The sequence below is a fragment of the Ambystoma mexicanum genome, chromosome 2p, assembly GCF_040938575.1.
Source record: "Ambystoma mexicanum isolate Mex_15411 chromosome 2p, UKY_AmexF1_1, whole genome shotgun sequence".
In the NCBI taxonomy this organism is placed as follows: domain Eukaryota; kingdom Metazoa; phylum Chordata; class Amphibia; order Caudata; family Ambystomatidae; genus Ambystoma; species Ambystoma mexicanum.
In genome coordinates this window covers 934,622,877-934,638,727 of record NC_090923.1, presented here as the reverse complement: position 1 = coordinate 934,638,727, position 15,851 = coordinate 934,622,877, and the positions used below count along the sequence as shown (strand labels likewise).

The following is a 15,851-nucleotide window of genomic DNA, read 5'->3' as shown; positions in this document are numbered from 1 at the left end:
TTCTGGTTCCTATTCTCCTCCTAGGGAGTCGGAGCAGGGGTAGTGGTCTTCTCATCTCTACTATCTTGTGGATGTGTTCCGGAACTTCGGGTGTTGTGCGGGCCAGGTCGTAGTGGAAGACTCATCTCAATGCTTCCGTGTTGGTCTGTCTGTGTGTTCAGTCTTTGGCGTCCTCTTCTTGTGTCTGCCTGTGTTCAGTATTTCATGTCCTCTTCTTGTGTCGGCCTGTCATTGTGTCTTATGGTGTGTCGTGTGTCTGTTTCCTTGGATTCTGTTCGGTTTGGTTGTTCATTCATCTTTGTTCATTGTTGTTTTGGTGTATTGGAAGTTCTTGTTGGTGGTCTTCTAGTTATGCGGTGAAGAGCCAGGATTAGAGCAGTTTCCTGATTACTAGGTGGTTTCTAGTGTTCCGTATATTCTTTGGTAGGTCATTCCAGGTTTTTGGTGCCTGGTGGGAGAAAGAGGATCCTCCAAGTTTTCTTCTGTTGTGGGGTTTCGGTTCCAGGCAGATATCGTCGCTTGATCTCAGTTTTCTTCTCGGGAGGTGTAGACGTCATTTGTCTCTTAGGAATTCTGCACCTTGGTTGTTTATTGCTCTGTGCGTCATGCACATTGATTTGATCATCAATGTTGTTTTATTGGTAGCCAGTCTAGTATTCTTAGCGCGGGTGTGATGTGTTCTCTTCGGGGTAGATTTAGAAGTAGTCTGGCTGCTGCATTTTGTATGCATTGTAGTTTTTTCAGGAGTCGTTCAGGCATACCCAGGTCAGGTATAGGCTGTTGGCATAATCTACTCTGGCCATGACCAGGGCGATGATGGTAAGTGTTTTGTTGGTGAATGACAGGAACGGTAGGATTCTTTTTGCCGCTCTCAGGAGAAAGAAGCATTTCTTGAGTAGGGCATTTACTTTTGGCTCTAGAGAGAGATTGTTGTCCATCAGGACCCCCAGGTTTTTTACAATCGAGGATGGCGCTGGGGTCGTACCGAGTTCACTTGGCCAGGGAATGTAGTCGACATCTGGTTTTTGTGACGATCATTATCTCTGTTTTGCCTGTGTTCATTTTGAGGTCGTTCAAGTTCATCTAGTTGAAAATATCACAAAGGCAGAGCTCCAGTATAATGTTTTCTTCTCGGGTGTCTTGTATTTTGAAGATTATCTATGTGTCGTCGGCGTAGTTGTAGCAGGTGAGGCCACGTCTTTTGATGATTTTAATTAATAGGTGTAGGTAGATGTTGAATAGGAGTGGGGAGAAAGATGATCCTTATGGTACTCCGCATGTGGAGTCTCTTGGGTTGGACTTGAAAGGTTTCATCGATACAGTTTCCGTTCTGTTTGTAAGGAAGGATTTGATCCATGATGTGCTGTGATAAAGTCTTTAAAACCTTCAAATAGCTAATGTCCTCCTCGGGATAGGACAGTCCAAAGGCAAAGAGGGTGGCATTCTGGTGATGCCACTGTGATTCTATCTGAGAGCGCATCTGCAGTTACCTTGGGGATTTCCCATACACTTACCCTGAATTGTGGCTCTTGGGGGCTTTGCAGATCTTGACCTTGTAGTAATTACCTTGGCTTCAGGTAGTTTCTTCCTAACCAAAAAAGGTTTATTAGATTCGGTTCTATTTCCATAACAAGGGTAACCCCTAACTGTACTTTTAGCATTTGCTGTTACTGTTCTTCACTGAGTAGATAATTCCTCATAATATTTCTATATTGCCTTGGTGTCTGTTGGTAGATGAATTAAGCAGTTCAGCAAGTCACTGAAACTGGCCTTTGCTTCTACAGGAGTGATTTCAGTTTGCAACAAGTTATTTTACCAGATAGTATGGGCCAGAATTCGTCAGGGATGAGGGTGCGGGGAATTGAGGAACTAGTCCTATTTTTATGATAGTTTTCCTTCAGATAGAGGTGAAATTTCCAGCCGGTACACTACTTTTATTTGAGGAAACCTGCTTTATCTTGGGTGGGAAATTATCCCTTCATTGGCTCACATTACTGCATGTCCTACTCTAGCGGCCTTAAAAAGGATCCAGTTGTGTGTTCCTGAGGCAGGCATGCACTTTGGGTGTGCCGGCGGTGCCCCAAAGGCAAGCATGTCTGCACAGCCTAAACCGCACCTAGAAATTAACTTCGAGGTAGTTGTGAAATCCTGACACATCTGCTCTTCTAGCCAGAGGAAGACCTTTACTACAGAGTCTGTTTGGAGAGGTGATCCCAGAGAAGAAATGGAACCCTACCAAACGCGGTGGTGGGAGATGATGATGATGATGATGATGATGATGCAGCAGCACTTACCACAGCCGAAACCAATAGTGTACAAAGCTATGTTGCTCAACACAAGATGGGCTGCCAACGGTAGCTACTATACAAGTGATCTAACTGGTACATAGGCACTTGACCTTTTATGATGAAACGTGGCTGAATGAGTCTAACAAAATCTTTAATTTTATGATTATTGACTAGTACTCTGTAGTGCTATCCTATAGGAAAAGCAGACATGCAGTGCCGGCGACGAGAAGATTTAGAAGTAACATAAAGTTGTGGGTCAGCTGTGTTTCATGTGAAATGTACTCTGACTGTAAATTGCACATCCAATGTTGTGCTGGTCTGCATACCCCCTCATAAAGATGGACTTTCCTTCACAATGCTTAGTTGAGCTAGTAGCTGACATACCTTGGAGGGTGGGGTAGAACCTCCTAGGAATGTTAGTTACTGGCTTGGAAGTACTTCCTTGGACATGCCAGGGTGTCATTTCCTCTCTAGTTTGAAATCAAAGATACATCATTAAAGAATGGCAGTGTCTGGAGAGATTGGTGCAACTACATTGTGATTAGAAAAAATAGCTCAGGGAAGCTGTCCCCTCTTGTAAAGGCAGAGCTAGACCCTTCCGCTGTCCAGGACTCATAATTTGTGGATGTGTAACACACTCTAGGTTATTGCACCTGTGGGAGCAAGCTGGGGCAGAGTAGATATGAAGATCAGTGGTTCATGAAAATAATCCTTTCACAAGTCCGCTTCAAGTTTCCTTAGGATTCTCTTGGACAGGAAGAGACCAAGTACCAATGGTCTTTATATTTACTCTGCCTCAGCTGGTTCTTACTCTTCCTGTCCAAGAAATTCCTCTAGAAATTTGAAGCTGACTTGTGAAAGGATAATTTCCATGAATCCTGCACAGTTTATAAGGTCAGAGGTATGGCTCCAACAAAATAAAAGATCCTGTAAAAAGGTTTTTAATGCAGACCAAATCTTCTTTCGCTAAAATGGCTGGATGGAGTTTGCTATCTTCGCTGAGTTTAGTGATTTTAAATCCTTGCACGGCAGTATCCTTTCTGCTCGGTCTTTGTCTGAGAGTTTTTCCATGATAAAGGGACCATTCTGAGGACAAAGCTGGAAAAATGCTCATGTGCCGAGATGAATACTTCAGTGTTCAGACAGATACATTTCTAGAATTTGAAAGGTTATCCGGCCCGGATTCTGGAAAATGTACAACTAAAGTACAATCTGTCAAGCTGGTTAAACAGATTAATAATATATATATCACCGGACCCAAGTGATGTTATCCTGTCCCTCAGGGCCGATGGGTCCCAGAGGTCTCAAGCTCGTAGTGGTGAAACCGCTACGTGGACCAGTCCTGAAACCGCTACGTGGACCAGTCCTTTCGGGCGCATATCTCTGATACCTTTCGCAGCTACTTTACTGAAGGCCTCTATGATGCTTCACATTCAAAGATTTGCAGAGGGGCAAACAAAATGCCTCCCCACCCTTCGGCTTTATAGCTCAAATCTTGGTATGTATGGTTACCGCCCTTCTTATAATTTACAACCCTTCGCCAAACTTCTTAGGAGGCCTGGGATGCCCAAGTCCTTAGCTGGACGGGGGGCAAATGCAGATGACCAGACATCTGGGACAAATGCTTGGGGCCCTGTCGTGGGTCTGCTATTTGACGTAGGAAATCTAGTTACTCGGTTAGCACGCTGAGGGTTGTGGCTAAGTTGTGTTTTTCCAGCTTAGGTTGCTGAAGAATATACTTAATTCCCTTTTCCTTGTTGGATAAACATGGACACACACCTTGGTTTCCTCAAAGATCAACTATTGTAAATATGTCTACTTGGGATTACCCAAATAGGCCATAGCACGGTGCAAGTTATTCAATATGCACCGGCATGTCTATTACTTCGGCTGGATAAGAAGGCCACTTGACCCCTGCTCCTAGTAGGAGCCACTGGCATCCGGTGGCTAAAATGGTTCTGTCCAAGTCCTCCTCTATGGTTCATCCTGATATCAGAGGAACAGGACCGGGCTTTATGGGGCATATGTTGAAAGCATATATGCCTGCTTGTATCCCAGTCTCGGGCATGGTTCCGCCATGGGCCTATTGCCCTATAGGCCAGTCCGAGCCTGGTCCTTTGATATGGCAAGATTGGCGCTCGGGTTTCTCGGCAATAGAAACTTTTGTACAGTCTATTTTGTTGTACTTCCAGGCTATTATGCAAGTCTATGCAAAAAGGACGAGCATACCCGTCTTTGGCACTTCAGGGGTTAACCTTCACCCTCAATCTATAAGAGTTAGAAAGCATACATATGGCAGCAGTGCTTAGGATCCAACATACTTTGAAAAATCACAAAAAACATGCTGCAAATACCTGTACTTTGACGCTTTTAGGATCTGGGAGGGATGTTCTGGCAGCTACTGACTTGCCGGATTCCGACCCCACGTGGCCGCCTGTCTTCCAGGCATCACATCGCAGCAGACCAGAACCCCGGCAGTAGCAATACAAGTGCCCCTGCAAATAATTCTGACCGGGTATGGATGGTGCATTTTGTATTATTTTGTACACTTTATAAATTTTAGGAGGAGATGGCTCAGGCCTCCTTTGATTAAATATAATATTAGGTCATGTAGGGAGACAATGTCCCGGTTTATGAATCATAGTGATGAAGCTTTTATGTACGATGTTTTAAATGTTGTAAAATCGGCATTTAGAAGGATATATAGAGCATGCTGATGTTTTCTGGGTGGTCTTTGATATTTGAATTGTTTGCATCTTTGCATCCTTTGTAATCCCTAGCAAATTATGTTGCTATTGCTTGTATTTTTACCGGATGCATGATATCTTTATGTATATTGCAAAGCAATATGATTCAGTCTTTTCTGAGGTGTACTTGAATTCAGTCAGGTTTTCAGTCGTCGCAAAACACTAACGCAAAAACACTAACGCATCACTCGGCCTCACAGGAAGAAACTGGAACAGTTAGGAGGATGTGCCGTGGCTTCACCTGTGCAAAGGAAGCTCTTGTGATCATTTCTTTTATTGTTTTAGATGTTGAATGTTGTATAGGTTTGTTGTTAATGGAGATTATTCCAATAAAACTGTTCCGTACCTACCTGACCGCAGAGCAGGAGCATCGGTAGGCGCTAACAAGTAGATATTTACAACCCCCCACACCCTGTCCCTCAACAGCACTAGGACATCTCAATGAACACAAAGTCCTTCCTAGTACCTTCTCATCAATGACCTGAGCCTTGCCGCTGTTTCACCACAGCCAGCATGTGGATCACTCTCCCACCTACGTTGCCAGTGGATTTCCACCCCAGCTCCCAGCCAGAATGCTTTGACCACATGTGGAAGGAGCCCACATTATCTGCCCAAAAGCAGCCATAATCGCCATCTAATTGCAAATCGCCAGGTTGCAGATGCATTGCGTTTGTTGGTTGCCCTTGAAGTGAGACCATGTGGCAAGCGTTGAGTGATGCATGACAGGAGCGACTGAGGCAGAGACTCCATGAACTGCTTGAGAAGTGTGGGGAGGGTTCCACCCGGGGAAATGGCAGCTTCAAAAATGCTTGCAGGGTGTTTCGGGTGACTGGAAGTGGCTACTCCTCAGGAAGGGGTTCAGAGTTTTTTGTTCTCGTCTGTGGTAGGCGAATGAGAACCTTGGGTAAGCGAGTCCTATTTCAACACTGCCCAGGAGCAGGCCTAAAACGAGGTGCTGCTTCAAAAGGGGGCATGAGGTGCCTCTTAGGATGGCTAGTCCTGAAGAAGCGCTCTCCCTATGTGTGCCTGGTGTCTAGTTTGAGGATCTCTGAATATGTTTGGAGGACAATCATGTGCTTAGAGGTTGATTATTTATTATTCATTTAACAGATGTATGCAGTCTCGAGCTCACCGAAAGAGCAGAGGAGAAGAACGAGAAAGCCATTTGCAACATAGCCAGCAATCTAATCCAGTGAAGAATCGTGAGCAGAGAGAAGACCGACAGGAGGTGGGTTATGTTCATTGTTATTGCCTTGCTGTTTGTTAAAGCGCCTTACAGAAAAAGTAATTGCTTCAAGGTGCAGGGGTGAAGTGGCAAAGGAGCAGGGAGGGAAAGAGGATATGGGTGAGTGACAGGGTGGGAATGGCAGGAGCCGCATGCGGTGGGTGTGTAGGTGGTAACTAAGAATACATTCACAGTACCCGAAAAGCACATTCATGGTATACCCACAGATATATAGGGGCAAAGCAACTTTTCAGCCTTGCGTCTGTCAAGAGAAGTGCTATAGGGTTACCCAGAGTGACTACCCAGAGGTACCATAATGGAAGGAACTAAGAAGTGTGAAGACTGACCCGACTGGTGCGCTGGGGAGGTGCAAGCAGGAGTAGTGGTCTCCAAGGGTAACTGCCTAAGGAGGAGGGGAACAATGAGCGCAAGGGCGGGGAGACCACAGAGTTGTGAAAGTAGTGTCCATGTTGGGAAAGCTGCTGGCAGGTATTGGTGATGGGTTAAATATACGTTCCAAGAAAAGTATACAAAAATAGCTCACCAACTTAAGAGGCAGCAAAAAGGGGATGACAACAGGGCTTTGCGTAAAAGGAAGTATTAGGGGGTGCCAAGCAGCCCAGAAACCTTGTTTTAGAGTCCTTGACTTCAGGGATCTCGTGGCTGAGGCAGGAATTAGTTCTCCGGCAAAGAGAGGGGATCTTAACCCTGCGAGCGGATGCCCCTCATGCGACTTTGCCCCGAAGCCGCCTCAATGTTTGGTACAGTGAGCAAGGTTGGAATTCAGGAATGTGTTTTGGGGAAACTTCAACCAATAAGGTTTAGATCCAGGATTATATATCTTTCTTTTTTATTTATTTATTTTTAAATATATTTGCATTTATAAAGCGCACAAGCAGCCCTTGGGCATCGTGGCGCTGTTACAGACAAGATTACTTAGTTACAAAACATCCATGATGGTTACAAAGGTAAGTGAAGGTAGTTACAGGTATTCGTTAGTCAGGTGCAACAGAATATAGTTACATAACTGGGGTGCAATATAGTTCAGGTAGGCACAATGGATTAGCGTAGCCCATGTTACAGGGCGGCTACTAAACAAGGGTGCAGAAAGTCAATCATGTGGACACATTTGGGGAGCCATACTCCATGTTGCAGGAGGCTACTGCACAAGGATGCAGAAAGTCAATCATGTGGGCACGCTTGGGGAGCCATACCCCATGTTGCAGGGTGGCTACTACACAAGGATGCAGAAAGTCAATCAAGTCGGCACGTTTGGGGAGCCATACCCCTTGTTACAGGGCGGCTACTACACAAGGATGTAGAGAGGCAAGTGGGCCCAGGGAGGAAAGTTGGATGCAGAACACGGTCACATATTTCAATATGTGGGGGGGTTGTAGATTTGGGACTATTCCTGGCCTCTGCAGAATTCTTGGCAGGTTCATTGTCCTGCCTGGAGGAGTGTTAGGTAGCTGAAGCTTCAGGCGGATATGAGTTGCACGAGTCATCAACTGTAAAGAGCTCTCCAAACAGAATGATATAACTTTATACTTGTGCTTAAGTATGTATATATATATATATATATATATATCGCGCTGGGAACTTGGAGATACCATAGCACTAGCTAAAGAACCTTTGACGATGGGAATAAAGTAGAAATATCAATTGTTGCAAATAGCTGAGAAACCGAAATGTTGGGCTGCGATGGAAGTGACGCTGGAAGATCATTCCATAGGAATGATCCTTGAAACGCCAAGGTCTTCAAGCCGCTGATTTCGGGTTATAAGAGGGAACTATTAAGCAAGTGGAGCTGGAGGGTGTGGGTTGCGCCCATGGACTCCTGCATTGTGGTGCGCCCTAGCATGGATTGATGCAGGTGATTAAAACGTGGTTTCTTTGACATGTACAGTCTGTTCAAAGGCAACACGTTTGAGAGGGTAAGTACTTCTTTAATAATGTTCTCTGTCAGATTTGCATTTGTTTTTCAGGCTTTTGAGTGAAGACTGTTGGGTAAAGCGAGAGGGTTGTATACAAATGTTCTTAAAACGCCCCTCGACAAAGTTCATCCGATCTGAAAAGCGTTTGCATGTTGCGTGTATAAAGATGTTTGGACTCTATAGTTTTAAAATAAATTGTATACGAATTGTTCGAACTACAATTGTTCGAATCACAATGGACCTTTGCACAATTGACCGAATTGTGAAGGTCAATTGTTACCCCCGCAACCCCCCATTTTTTGATATATATATATATATATATATAGTCAATTCGGACCCTTGACTTTCGGTCAATTAGGTCATTCGAACAATTTGAGTAATACCTTTTAAAACATCGTGTGTGTGAAAGGGAAGGTCCATCCACTGTACCTTTCAGCATAGAGATCAAGCACAGACTGTGCCTAGAGTCTGAATTAAATGATTTTGTACTTGCTGAGTGGACGTCAAGCACGCAACGATGGTATAGGGCAATGCAGCAATTTCTCAGCTTGGGCCACTATACCTTAAATTCAACAGCACATGGACCTCGGGAAGGTTCTGTAATTCTAGCAGTGCAGCCTCAGCTTTTCTCTGAAGTATTTTCTTGTTCTATAAGCGCCTAACAAGCAAACAAATAAAAAATAAATAAATAATGGGACAGAACTGATGCACCAGCAGGGCTGCTTCACTTGAAAGAATGCAGAACCAGAAAGGCTGCTAGAACTTCCCTGGCAGCTTCAGCATTCTACAAACCCAGCGGGCCTCCTTCATGTTCAAGTCGGATATCTGTGTTTCGGCTTCCAGGGGTGAGCCTGTAGTGTTTTTATTAGTTTAGTTAACGTACCTGCTTTATAGAAGCTTGGTTCCATGTTCTTTTTGGTGCCACCGTATTACTGTTGTGTCGCATCTGTCCCAGCTCACACCCCTACTGCCCTCGGCCCACATTACCAAAAGAAGGGCAGTAGGGTACACCCGTCAGCTGTGCCTGCGTTACCTGCTGGCATAGTAGTAGTGTGGGGTTGAGTAGGCATTTTAGCCACTCCTCTTTCTTGCACTCCTGCAGAGCCATAGTCATTTCGTCACAACTGTACTAGCAATTCTCTGCAGAACTGCCCTACTTTATTTAGCATTTTTCTAACCCAAAGTGATAATGGTGTGCCATACATTGAGACAGGTAAACTATTTCTGGTGCCTGCTATAATATTTTGGTTAATTACACACATTTCTCAGTCTGGCTCCTGGGTTTGGATCTATTTGATCTAATCACATTTGATTGAATTTATTTGACCTTTTTTCATTCTAAAATGCGGGGGAGACCACCCACAACCCTCCCCCGTCTTCCCCTCAACCTAATCTATACCCTTACCCACCCCCATATATATATATATATATATATATATATTTAATACAATTTGACTGAAAAAAGGTCAACAAAATTAGATCAAATGTTTTAGGTCAAATGTTTTTAGGTCAATTATGCTAATGCTGACTACTGTACATCCATACACAACACCCATATTCTTTTCAGAAAGACTGGTGCACTTTTATTTGCAGTCTAAATGTCTTCTCACTAGAGCTGCTTTATTTTGATTGGTCCACTAGTGGTAATTATTTTCAGACTACCCAGAGGCCGGTGACTGAATGGATTCTGAATTCTTCTCTCCCTCATCTGAGCAAATCTGATTGCCAATGTCATGATGCAGGCACCCCACCTTTAAAAACCTTTCCTATGCCTGAGATCTGACTGCCACTCCGGGGACTCAAGCGATATTTCAGCAATATGGTGCATAGCTTGGCTCTTGGTATCGGGTGGCTGTACAAAGAGAGAAGCATTGATCTCCAGTAACGTGGGATACACCACTCAGAGTGGTTCCGTGCAGGTAGCATGGTGCTATTGAGCAGGACCCCTGGCAGGCTGGGTGTCCTGCTGTTGACCGCATACTGGAAAATGTGAACACTCAGCAGTAGAATAGAAAACCCTGCAATAAAATCGTAGCACCCACACATATAAGAGCAGTTCTGATTGTATTTGGCACCTGAAGTAAAACAGAAATATTTGCATATTTTAAAAAGGTGCATTAGATCTCCTGCCATGGTAATTAAACCTGATGCAATATCTACTGTCGTGATCTCTATTCTTGGTGTTATTCATCAGTGAGTAGTGACACAATTGATCATGTACTTAAATAGTGTGGCACCCAAAATGTTCTATTGCCTGTGCTAGGATTGTTTTTTTTCTTTTTATATAATTTTTTAGGAATACATTTTTTTGATGGACATATTTTGGGTTTTCTGTTGGGGAGAAATATGCCCCTGTGTATTTTGACATGTCTGAACTGACCTGGCCTAAAATCTCATGTGGTTTCCATAAAACCTCTGAACCCTACAGAAAATTGTGCTCTAAAATGCACAATCGGGCGCTATTTCTTCAAAATATTTGGGGGAGGCGCACGAACACCTGAAACAGTCCTGGGGGAGAGTGGTGGTAGTAGGGGTAGTAATCATTCATTTGCTCAGTGAAATATGGTGCAGGCATTTATTTACACCCCACTTATTTAATTTATTTATTTTATTTATTTGTTACGCGCCGCCACCCAAAGGCATCAGGGCACACATAGAGGACACGACACAGCGACAAACAAACAATTCAGAGACCCAAGAAACACAAGCAATATCGGTAGTTAAATGAATATGTTTTTAACGTTTTACGAATGGTCAGGGGACCCTTCTCTGTGCGTAAGTTGACCGATAATTCATTCCAGGCATGTGAAGCCTGGAAAGTGAAGGAACAACCTTTCCCTCTGGCTATCTCGAATCCTGGGCATATAAGCTGATGCGTGTCCGGGCATCTAGTTGATCTGCAGAACTGTTGGAATGAAAGTCTTTCCTTCAGGTATACAGGGGCCGATCCGTACAGGCATTTCTATGTCAGGGTAAGGGTTTTAAAAAGAATCCTTGAGGCCACCGGTAATCAATGAAGTTTTCTCCTTGCCGGGGTAATATGGTCTCTTTTAGCAACATTCTCAATGTGCGTACAGCGTCGTTTTGTAATGTTTGAAGCTTATGGATGTTGCTTTTGTTGACTCCATTCAGGAGCACATTGCAATAGTCTAGCTGGGGCATTATAATGGCCTGCACTAAAATTTCACAATATTTACTTTTGGCCTAGGGTTTCACAAGCCTGAGCAACCTTAGATGGTACTGGGACTTCGAGACAAAACTATTCATCTGTGCATCAAACCCCAATGAGTAGTCTAATGCTTCACGCAGGGTTTTAACCTTCTCTTGCACTGGAATATAATGACCATCAATTGAAAGGTTGACAAAGCGTGGGTCTAATTTTGATTTGGATTGAGCTGATGCACATATTAACAGCTCGATTTTACCGCTGTTCAAACATAGGCAATTGGCGGTCATCCAATGTTTTACTAACCTGTAGATGTCTTGGATTTTTTAGGAATCCTTTGAATAATCGCTGCTGAATTCTGGCAGCAATTGCGTACCATCCGTGTCAATTAGTGAATGTTATCCCCTTCTTATTCAAGATGCTACATAAGGGACGGAGGTAGATGTTGAGAAGCACTGGAGACAGGCACGCCCCCTGAGGGACTCCGCAGGTGCATGCTTCATAGGTAGAGAAAGCATGTCCGCAGCATACTCTAGAGCTCCTATTGGAAAGAAAAGCCTAGTTGCGGTAGAGCTTTGCCCTCTCGCTGATGGGGACCACAGAAGCTTTTCATGATCCAAGAGATCAAAAGCTGTGGAAAGATCCAACAGCATCAACAGACCTGCTTTACTTTTATCAATCGTGTCCAGCATTTGTGATTGGAGATAAAGTAGTGCACTTTCAGTGCCATGGTTTGCTCTGAATCCAGATTGTCTTGTGTGCAAAATGTCGGTAGACTCCAGATGGTCTTGTAGCTGCATGGTTGCCACTTTATCTATGATTTTTAACAGAAATGGAACGTTCCTGATGGATCTGAAGCTTTTTTTAATAGTGGAGTAACAGCTACTTTCTTAATGTACTCTGGGATTGCTCTATGGAAGAAGGTAGCATTGGTGAAGCCTGTTAGGAAAGGAGCGAAAATGCTTATGTTGTTCAAAGTAATTTTTGAAGCGATAATGTCGCCTGGACAGGATGTAGGGTAATTAGTCCTCACTAATGAGGTCCACGTCCGATTTGCCTTGAAAACCGCCTATTATAAGTAAGGTGCCCGAATGGATTAAGGATTGTAAGAAGTTGTAGAGGTGACGTGTATAAGTAAACATTTTGTAACTTTTTGAGGACAATGTCTCTCCCATCCCTCGCCAAACAGAAAGGGGGCGCATCGAACATCATGCACTAGGGAAAGTATAGGTCATTGGGATGAGTGCACTGAGGCACAATGTATTGGTCCAGGTGCCCTACACTAACCCCAGAGATGGTTCAAGCCCTATTATGAGGACTCTGATCTATGTAGATGTAGTTGCACGTTTTAGAGGGCGTGCTTATACCCTGCTCTCTTTAACGTGTATATCAAGCCTCTGGGATCAGTTTACTAAAATAGGGGTGCAGTTTATCAACTATGCAGATGACACCCAGTTGTTGACAGAGCTGAGTGGTAATTACACCAGCGACTTGGATAGCTTAGCTTCTATTTACTGGTCTGTGAAACAATGGATATCCACCCATTGGATTTGCTTGAACAGTTCAAAAAGAGAGCTTTTGATCTTTAGATCAGCACAAGCTAGAGCTAAGCTTGATCCTAAGTATTCGATCTTTGGTATCTAGGGCAGTAGTATTCCAGTTTTGAACAAGGTGAAGACTCTTGATGTTGTTTTTAAGTCTTCTCTTGGTTGGTGCAAATGCACATGCTGATGGTATTGTCGAAAACTCACAATTTCACCTGAGACTCCTGGTCAGAGCTGTAATTGTGCCTAGAATTGACTAGTGTAATGCACTCCTGAGCGGTGCCAGTAAAGGCTGCATTCACAAGCTTCAGGTGGTGCAAAAGGAAGCAGTCCGGATAGTCAGAAATGTCCCTAGAGGAAATCATATCTCCAACCTTAGGAAAGGGCTGCACTGGCTACCGGTGACTGCCAGAGTACAATTCAAGGTAAGTACTGTGACACACAAGTGCCTTCTCTTTATCTTAAACAAAGTCTCAAACAGTATGAGCCAAGAAGAGCCTTGCGTTCCAGTAATACCAAGTGATTGGTATGCCCTAGAGCCAAGTGGGAGAGGGTGAATGGTCGATCCTTCCCGGTTTAGGTGGCCTATGCCTGCAATACCCTGCCCACTGACCTGCGACAAGAATGGAATCTGTTCTCCTTTCGGAAATGTTTTAAAACTCGTTTATTTGAATAATTGTCTTTTTCTTTTTTGATGCATTGTGTCCTGTTCTTGATGTGTCCATCTTTGTTGGTGTGCACCCTGATGCCTGCGGACTTTGGCGCATGATAAATACATATTTCATATTATAATGACTGATGTACTACCGAAGCTACAGAGGCCTGCAGTAATAGAAAGATTCTAGTGGTCCAGTTTGGAATGTGAACCAACAGTTCTCCACTCTGAGCAACCCATGTACCTTCTATGTCACAGGGTCTGCTCCAGTGAGGTGGCACCTGCTTAGCAGTGGTGGCCTTTTCCACAGCTTTTTAGTCTTCCAGTCGGTACACAAGCCGGTTATAAGTCCAGCTCGTTTCAGCATTTCTTATTTCCTTGGTTCTTGCTTTGAGATCGGGAGGATTTGTTCCCCCCTTGCATCCTGGCTTCGGCAGCAGAGTTCTGGCACTGGCCCCACCATGTCCGCTACATGGTCGTTCCTTCAGGTAAAGCTTGCATTACTTTGCCTTTTCCTCACCAACTCTGTGCCGCTCTCTACCGAGTCAGCAGCTTCTCTCTCCCTCTTGGTTCTTTCCATGCCACAGCCGACTGCGCTGTGCAGCGCTGCTCCACCCCTCAAAGACATACTCACGTCAGAGACTCACCTTTGCATTGAATTCCTTTGTCTCCATTCAAGGGTGATCGCGCCTTGCGGGCTGAGGTGCGGCGTGCCCTGGGATTGTCCCGACTGCTGGCATGGGGGTTTGTTGGCCAGGGGTCTCATTTGGGGGCTGCTTCTGGGCGGCCTTGTGTTCTGCTTTGTTCCTGCTGGTGGGTTCGGCGTTCTCCTGCGGGTGCTGGTCTTGGTGGGCCTTCGCCTTGGGGCTGGTCCCTTAGTTTACAGTTCTACTATTGGCTTCCTTGAGCATTCTTGTCCGGGTTGTTTTCAAGCAATTTGTTCTGCGGTTCTTGGGTGCTGTTACTCCCTTCGGCATTGCGGCAGTTGTCGGGGCCCTGCTCTGCCTTCCCTTGTTTCTCGGGCACTCCCGTTTTGTTGGTCCTGCATTGTGGTCCTCGATTTCTGCCAGCTGTGCCCTCTCCCCTTCCTTGTTTTGGAGTGGGGACTCTTCGATCTCTGGTTTGGTCTGTTCTCTCTGAGGCTTCCCTGGCCTCTGGGTTGCCGGTTACTCAGCTGGTCAGGGTTGGTCTGCCGGGGGTGTGGCAGCCTTCTGGTCTGCCTTTCTCGGTGTTCCTTTGCGCTTTCTTTGCTGGGCGGCTTCCTGGCTGATTCTCCTGCCATTGTTGCTAGCTGCCAGCTCCTTGTTGGTTTCCCTTGGTTTGTTTCCTTTCCCTGGGTTGGGGTTGCCTCTGTGGTGCTCCTGTGCCCCTCTTGGGACCTTTCAGAGCTTTGGCTTGGGTATTCCTCATAAGTGAGTGCTGGGATGAGGAAGAGGGACTTGGAGGTAATGCTACAATTACTTACTGGTAATCTTCATTACTCCTAGTCCCACTCTTCCTTGTCCCAGTACTACCATCCCTCCGTGCCCTCTCGTGGTGTGTACGGTCCCATGATCTGTCTGGGATTGCTATGAACTGGGGATTGTGGGTAAGTGGGAGATATATGCCTCCAAGAAAAAAACAAGCCTCATAGGTGAGCACTGGGACGAGGACGAGTATGGCTAGGAGTAATGAAGATTACCAGTAAGTAATCGTAGCATTTCATAAAAGGGTTGCTATAATTTAAACTTCTGAGCATGTCATAGTAAGGCGGACCTATTTAAGTGGGATGGTGCTTATATATCTGTGAAGAACTGCTTTGCTGTTAATGAACAAGTTACTTTCTTACCTGGTAACGTTCTTTCGATGGGATGGTCCGACGACGTATTCCATATCTATGACAGGTAATGTCCACAGCTGTGCTGCTTTCGAAAAATCTTTGGCGTCTGCGTCCTGCGTCGATGTCGTCGATGCGCCGTCCCCGAGGACCTCCTCCGACGGCCGACGTCACCCGATGTGATAAGTAGGACGCACGACGCCCATAGCCTCAGTTATGGTTTTTTCCCAGAACGTGTGCCACCAGTTTTCTGCCAGTCAGACACACAAGGCCTTGCGGAACGCAAGCTGCAATCGTAAAAGAAATTCTGCAGCGGGGAAGGCAGGGAGGGAGCGATATGGAATACGTCGTCGGACCATCCCATCGAAAGAACGTTACCAGGTAAGAAAGTAACTTGTTCTTCGAGGGGATTGGGTCCTCCGACGTATTCCATATCTATGACAGACTCCCAAAGCAGTACCAAGTAAGGAGGTGGG

At 45.1% G+C, this 15,851-nt stretch overlaps 1 protein-coding gene across 3 annotated transcripts in view; it reads left to right on the top strand.

The window, feature by feature from the left end:
• The window catches only part of PPP1R13L (protein phosphatase 1 regulatory subunit 13 like), a 474,773-nt gene that overhangs the window by 135,408 nt on the left and 323,514 nt on the right, over positions 1 to 15,851 (top strand). For all 3 annotated transcript variants that reach the window (XM_069644682.1, XM_069644684.1, XM_069644683.1), the window contains exon 2: positions 6,146 to 6,263. The gene's annotated coding sequence lies outside the window, so the exon portion shown is untranslated. The remainder of the gene's footprint in view (positions 1 to 6,145; positions 6,264 to 15,851) is intronic.